The sequence below is a fragment of the Apis dorsata genome, unplaced genomic scaffold (genome assembly GCF_000469605.1).
Source record: "Apis dorsata unplaced genomic scaffold, Apis dorsata 1.3 scaffold_527, whole genome shotgun sequence".
Lineage (NCBI taxonomy): Eukaryota > Metazoa > Arthropoda > Insecta > Hymenoptera > Apidae > Apis > Apis dorsata.
In genome coordinates, this window is record NW_006263750.1 from 1137457 (window position 1) to 1145001 (window position 7545).

The following is a 7545-nucleotide window of genomic DNA, read 5'->3' on the forward strand; positions in this document are numbered from 1 at the left end:
TTTGGTAGCTAGGTTGAATAGATTCGTAAGGGATGAAGAGAAGCAAGCGCAAATTGGTCCTCTCCGTTTCCAATGAACGTATCCATCTATTCACGGGCATTAGGCGTGGCTACAGCGTTTCAAAATTAATTCCGCACGATTGCTAACTGATCAAGATTTCACCTTGCTAATTGGCAATTGTTGGTCTCATCATTTCATCGTATCTAACGTTCTCTCACGATCTCATTTTATTCCTCTATACCCGTTTCTGCCATGTATAAATAGACCATATAAATAGACCTTGCTAATTGGACAGATTCAATCCGGACCATTTAATGGAAAATTATACTTCTAACGAGCCGAGCGTTACAATTCTCCTGTTAAAAATATAAATGGTGGCGAATCCTTGTATCGTTATTACCGCAAAAAAAAAAAAAAAAAAAAAAAGAAAAAAGAGAAAAAAGGAAAAACGTTTCGTCCAGCCAACTTCTGCGACGATTATTAGCCACTCGGTGGCCAGGTGTTAAACCCAGATATTGGCCGCATTAGCGGCGCGTTGCGTAATTTCTTGGCCGGCTCGCGATGACAGCCATTTTCCCTATCCACTATATACACGTCGGTGTGCGCGCAAAATACGAGCGCATTCAGGCTTATATCGCGGCTCGCGCTCTAATAAACTAGTCGGGAACGTCTCCATTCACCGTGGCCGGGCCCTCTCGTTCCTTTTCTCACGACATTCCACCGATTGGTATCAACTAGAGAACTCTCTCTCCTCTACTCCTAGAAACAGAGAGAGAGAGAGAGAGAGAGAGTGGTGGAGGCCGGCTCTGGGACGGAGTGCGTGGGCCTTTTCCAACCGAGGAATTCCCCTCTGCCATAATGCCGCGAAAGGAACTGTCCTCGTCTGCTTTAGGGTAAGACGGGGCCCCTGGCTTATGAGGGACGAAATGGGAAGAGACGACGAGGGTGAAGACTGGAGGATAGGAGAGGAGGGACGGGGAAGGGGAGGATAGAGCAAAGAGAAACGTACGTTCGCGTACAAGCATCTTGTAACCCGACATGCTCGGACGTCTGCCGCGCGGTGCGTCACAAAGAGGCCGCAAACGGTCGTAGCGAGAAAGGATTTTTAGTGCTCGAGAGCGAAATAAAGAGAGAGAAAGAGAGAGCACGGCGGTAGAGGTATAGGAAATATATTGATATTTATTTACGACTGGTAATAATAATTGATCCCGGAGCTGCAACTCTATGGAGGCGAAGTGGCTCTTGGTGATGAGGGGGGAGCTCATCAAGGGGGAGGAGGAAGGGAGAGAGAGAGAGGAAGAGGAAGAGGAAGAGACGCGAGGGNNGGGAGAGGAGAGAGGATCAGGGTCCAGACTGGCCCAGGGCCTTACGACTTCTTTATTTCGTCCGGCCGTATATCAGCTCCAAACGAAAGGGTTAAAGGTGTACGCTCCACTAAATAAATTCGCGGCCATCTCCCGACTTCCAACCCCGTCTGTCCTTGTCCTGGCCACTCTTCGCCCATGCTTCCTTCTCTTTCTCTCGCATGGGGCCACTTTCGACGCCGCGCAACGGACGAATCGAAAATTCCGTGAGCAGGAGGAATTCGCGATGCCGGATCCTTTATAAAGATTGCATCGTTGCATCGTTCGCGATGAAATATGAATTAATGTAAAAATAAACGACGCGTCTGTCGTCACAAGCTCTTCGAATGACGATGTAGAAAAGATCACGATTATCAAACGCACGAAAGATGTAAATCCTGCATGTTGTCTAATTCTTTCCTGAATTAAATGTTATTGAATATATTTGGTAGAAGAATAATGGTAGTAATCGAATAAGTTTTTCCTTCGTTCGAAATTAGAAACAGAGATATTAAAACTTCCACTTATTTCTTCTTCGATGAAAAATATATCGGCCCAATTTTACCCATCTTACACTCGATTCATATTCAACTTCTTCTCTCTTTACTTCGCGATCTGTACTTACCTCTCTCGAGATATCGAAAGGCAATTAAGAAGGGCGGGATAAATTATCGCTTCGGAAACGCGTGGATCATACTCGAAATAGCGCGGCTCGTTAGTTGAGGAAACGTTCAGCGGCCTAAACATCGCCGTTTAATAAATACGTCGATCGTAAACTATTTCTCCTGGGATCATTAAATATCAACATATCGCAAAAAGGCCACGATTCTAGGGCCTTCCCTTTCTTCTCTTTGCCATTTCGCTCTCCCCGCCCCGCCACTCGCAATAAATCTACGCCTCGTGTGCGAGTACACACGCGTGTATTCCACGTGCGCGGAAGGGAGAAGGGAGATCCCTCGCACGTCGTTGCTACGGTGTGTTTCCACTATTATTTCGAGAGGGGCGGCGAAGTCGGAACGGCGATGTACAGTGTACGCGTGCTGACCGCGTGTCGAGGTGAAAAATTCTCCGACGCGGCTCTGAACTGAGAATCTCGCGTACTTCGAATTTCTTCCCCCCCCCCCCCTCCCTCGTCCAACGTTGGCCAAATTTCGGTTAAAACGTTTCCATATCGATCCTTCTTCCGCGCGGACGCGAAATTCCACGGATTCAATTCAGTTCCGAGGAATAATTCGCGCGGTCGATGCATGTAATCGGCGATTTACATCCATTGCGCGAGGGGAATGTTAGAAATTCGCTGGATTCGAGAGTTCGAGTTTTCGAAAAAGTTTCGATCGAAATTTCCTCACCGAGAGTTTCGAGAAATTTCTTTTTTTTTATTCTTTTTTAATTTCAAATCCGATTTCATCTCGAATTAAACGGGATTTCGACCCGTTTCAACTTCTCCTCTTTCACGAAATTAAACTCCGCGGAATGTCCACATCGTCCAATATTAGCGTAGCATCCGGATCCAGTTTAAAAATTCCTCGAATCCTTCCCCCTCGCGAATCGTGATACTCTCCGACTCGAATTGATCGCAACGATCGGTCGGATATTCAACGAAGTGCCTGGTACTCAAAAAAAAAAAAGAAAAAATGGAGCGAGAAGAGGAAGAAAGACGATGCGAATCGATTGCGAACGTCGGGAGAGCAGCTCCCTCGGTGCACCGTTCCCTGTGAAAACGGAATGCCAGGCAACGATACCGAGGGAGATACGTATCTTCCACCAAGGTGGTCGCCGACGAGAGGATCGCCGAGGGATCGCGAAAAACGAAAATTCTGGCCCCGGGCCCATTTGGTACCGGTGCAGCCCCCTATTCATCATTCGAACCTCTCTCACGGGCTTGCTTCGCGCCGCCACGGCGGAACGCATGCATCCGGGAAACGTGAAACTGAGCGCTCGCTCGCGAAACGCATGTGCACACCTCGGTGACGCGGTAAAAAGTTGAAAAGTAGCCCTCCAAGTTAGAAAGTTATGCGCGAAAGTGCTCGCCTCCTGGACGCTGATAAAACGATACGAGATGAGGATCTGCGGCAAAAGAAAGAAAGAGAGAGAGAAAAAAAGATTTAAGTTGCGCGACGAAACGGGCCGGTGTAAAAGGATGGACAAATATTCTGGACCGTTTCGAATATTTCTGCCGCGCGAATTTCGGCCCCCGTTTCCTTGGACCCCGGAAAAACGACCACTTCGATACCGGCGAGGATCCAGCCAGAGATGGCGATCGTGAAAAATGATTACACGCGTGTAATAGAGTAGCGGCAAATTACATCGAGGGACGACGCCATTTTATTCGCCGATATATTCGATTCGCGCTAATTCTCGGAGAAGAATGTAATTTTGAAACAGGATTTTGGAAAGTAAATAGATTTCTTTCTAATTGATGTAAATAGATTGTAGATTTTCATGCAAATATATATTTTTCATATTTTATCCCGTTATAGGTTCAAAAATTACAGGAATAAATCAATTTAGAGCCTTCGATATAATTTGAAGGTAGAACTTGTAAGGAATCTATCTCCATATTTCCGAATAGCAATTTTTCCTACAATCGAAAGTATGGAAGAGTTATCACGTTCAATTGCAAAAATTTCAGCCGGTAATTGAATGCCATATTATAATTTCCGAATATATTGAATATAAAATCGTTGGGAAAGTATTCCCCTCCTCCCCAAAATTGCATCTTATTTGCGAGATAGAAATCCGTCCGTGAAACGCTTCGTTCGTCGATCGTGCACGCGATTTTTTAACGGGACGTGTCGTGCAATCATAGTTTCTAAGTTCTAGCGCTAAGATGCAACGTTCGTAAGACGTTAGCATAATTTTCCCATGCGAGAGGCCCAAAGAGAAAATCAGGATACGCGCGAACTTTAACACCTCGCGTTTGCATGCATCGAACGAGTTAATGACGAGTTTTCTTTCCTTTTCCTGTTTCAGGTAAGTACATCACGAGTGAAAACCCCGAGTGGAAGACCCTGCAACTTTGGTGGACTTGGAGAATGATTACGATATGTATGTACGATGCAAAGGTGATAGACGAGTCGGAACTCAGCCAATTGATATTGGCTAGGTGCAATTGCGCCGAGTAAATATATGTGTATCGATAATGGCGGTATGTATCCGTGCGAAACCGACTTCTCTCCAAAGGTGAAATCTCTAAAGGTAAAAATCTACTATTCAACCGTGAAGATATTTGGACATTCGATGATGAATCGGTTTACGAACAATTTTTTTTTTTTATTCAATTTAACGAGTTCTAGATTTATATATTTTTGACAAGGATAATAATATCTTATCAGTTTTATGCTTGTATAACTTATCTAAGAAGGAACGTTGTATGCCAAAGTCATCTCAGAGATAACGAAGAGTAAAAATAGAAATTAAATATTGCTTTATATTTGAACATCTTATTTTAATCTCTTAAAGAACAAATATTTACCATCGAGTCCTGAAAAGAACGATGGATCAAGCCAGGATATGTATGGAAAAAGTATATCTTTGTACTTGTAGAAATAGAATTCCGAATCCCAAATGACTAACGATATTTCCAACATATATATTCTCATTCCTCTTATTATTTCAATTCAAAGAGATTACCATAATTACAAGAGAAATTCTACTCATTCGCGCAACTCACCTTCGCTTTTATAACTCTATTCCACCATCTGATTAACGCTTTCGCGTCGATTATAATTTTCTTCCTGCCACGTTGTTAGCCACACATCGTTGCGGATGTACACACCGCCAGAAGCTCGTTCTGTTAACGATTTAAGAAGGTGGGGAGACGTATCTAACTGGATCGTCGAAGAAGTTGCTAACGAGGATGAAGAAAAAGGCGGAGAGGATACAGGGCGCTTGTTAGCCGTCCTCCTCTCCTCACCTTGAACCAACAAGGGCGCGTTATCCCCCGAAGGCGACGCGGATTAATTATTTATCGTGTCTATCTTCGGTTTGACGGGAAGGGAAGCTGGGCGGCTAGGTGTCGCGCGCGAGATTAAACGAGCGCAGGAGGTCAGATCCACGAGATTCGATCGCGATAGATCGATAAACGTCTGTTAAATATGTACCTTGCGCCCGTGGTTATTACGAACGGAAGTTACGAGCGTTGGACGGTGATTGCTACCTTCGCGAGTCGGTCTTCCTTTTCCGCCAGTGGTAGTGGAGGATAATTTTAGAAAATCGTCTTTACTTTGTCGTATCCCTTGTTCCTTGGTTGCTTCGTTGCTTCGTTCGATTCGTCGAATTTATTTCGATAAATTTTATTTTTTCTTCATTTTATTAAAAATACTCTCTGTTAATTACATTCGTTTACATTCGTATATTGTATTTAAGTACAGATTGGTTATTCCAAAATTAACCTGTTTCCTATGCTCGATACTGAGGTTTGACAAAAGCCACTACATTCACATGTAGAATCGATGAACGGACTGGCCAGGTGTAACAGAGTATTAACGATCCATGAATGGTACACGGCCGGTCAAGGATTCGAGAACTACGCTCAATTACTACGCTCGGCACAGTAAATCATGAACGAGATACAGATCCGTGGTGGCGACCCTTTGAAGCGACCCTTCAAGGTTACACCAGGCTGCAGCAGAAGCTGTCGATAGATGCACAGGAACGGTAAACAGGAAACGTATTCGATCGATAGGGCGAAGGAGCCGTAAACCGATAGATATATATCGGTGATCGTGGGAGTTCGTCGGTCGATTTATGGATACAGTTGAAGGATCATAGAGAATAATGCTCTCTTCTCGAGATAAACGTTGTATGTTCACACTCATCCTTTTTCTCTCTTTCTTTTTTATCTTTTCAATATCACGCGAAACAATTATATCGCCACGTATCGATTGCTTTTTATTCGTTCGTAAAATTTAATTCTTATTATTCTTTTTATTACCTTAATACTTTATATTTGCAGCGTTTTTTAACGAAAATAAGCGTAAACGTTTTACTCAATTTCGATATTTTCCGTAACGGAAATTGAATTGCAATTTACACGATCCTTCGATAATGAAACTAAACCGATATAGAAGTACTGTGAATAATAATAATAAAAAAAAAAAAAAAACTTTCACAGAGAATCCGTTCGTGTACAGATACAATAACGCTTATTCCCCAAATACGCCATTACTTCGACCTCGTAAATACACCCGTTATGGGCCATAAAATCGAATAATCGTCGACCGATATTTAGCGGGTACAACGGCGCGATAACGTTTTGTCCATGGTCAGCAGATTGCCGATTGAGCCGCGCTGAATCAATGGTTTGCGTCCGTCCACGATGTAACTGGATCGTCATATTTTTACATTCACCGTGTTAATCGATATCAATAACGCAGATGTAACGCTTTGATTTCCGGCCGGGTGTTTAGAATCGTTAAATCCTTTCCACGAAATTCACGTTTAATTTAAAAAAAAAATCGAATTAAGTGAAATTATTTCTCAATCTCCCACATACAAATTCCCTGTAATATGAAAAATTAATAAGGCAAAGCGAAGAGAAGAAGAATCGATTATAAATCCTGTTCGAAGCTTCCACTTTCGTTTAATTCAAACCTCTAATCTCTCGCATCTATCCATCACCTTCTCCCCTCTCATCCCCCTTTTTTAACATAACCAAGTAATGCATCATCACCGCAAATTTCCCCTCGTATATCGCTTAACCGCACCTTCTTCCCTTCGACTTCTGATTAAGCGAGCCACGACAAGGGTGCAAACGGTGCGGACGGTCCCGCGATTAATCGACCAGGTGTGTACGTCGATTTCTCCATTGTCAGTCGGGTTGTGGCCGGGGCCGGCGGCGGCGCGTCATTCTAACGCTTCACGCTTTACAAACTATATTTCACTCGGCCCCCGGTAATTTTATGTGCGAGCTGTCCCACCTATCTCCACGGCGCGAGCGAACAGCCCCGGGAACACCGGCTAGATACCCCCAAGTTTATTGCCGTTCGGTGATAACCCGTAAATTGCTGTCCATAGGAAACGGGTATAAGCGATAGCACAAAGCCGTAATCTGCGCCGAATCGCCCGCAGAGTCGGCGAGCGGGCAAAACTTCTCTATAATATTGCCGATTCGACTAGCTAACGCGCGCGCATCCGCGCGCGTTTTTCACCTCCTCTACGCTCGCCCATAATTTTCCCGCTTTCACGCGCGCGCGCGCGC

General features: G+C 44.2%; 1 protein-coding gene and 1 long non-coding RNA gene across 4 annotated transcripts in view; one reads left to right on the top strand and one right to left on the bottom strand.

The window, feature by feature from the left end:
* LOC116186254 overlaps positions 1 to 4697 on the top strand; it is a 441761-nt gene extending 437064 nt beyond the window's left edge. Inside the window, exon 3 of the long non-coding RNA XR_004151211.1 lies at positions 4317 to 4697. This is a non-coding gene — a long non-coding RNA (uncharacterized LOC116186254). The remainder of the gene's footprint in view (positions 1 to 4316) is intronic.
* Positions 1 to 7545, bottom strand: part of LOC102670773 (SAGA-associated factor 29) — a 93275-nt gene that overhangs the window by 62874 nt on the left and 22856 nt on the right. The gene's annotated exons all lie outside the window — the stretch shown is intronic.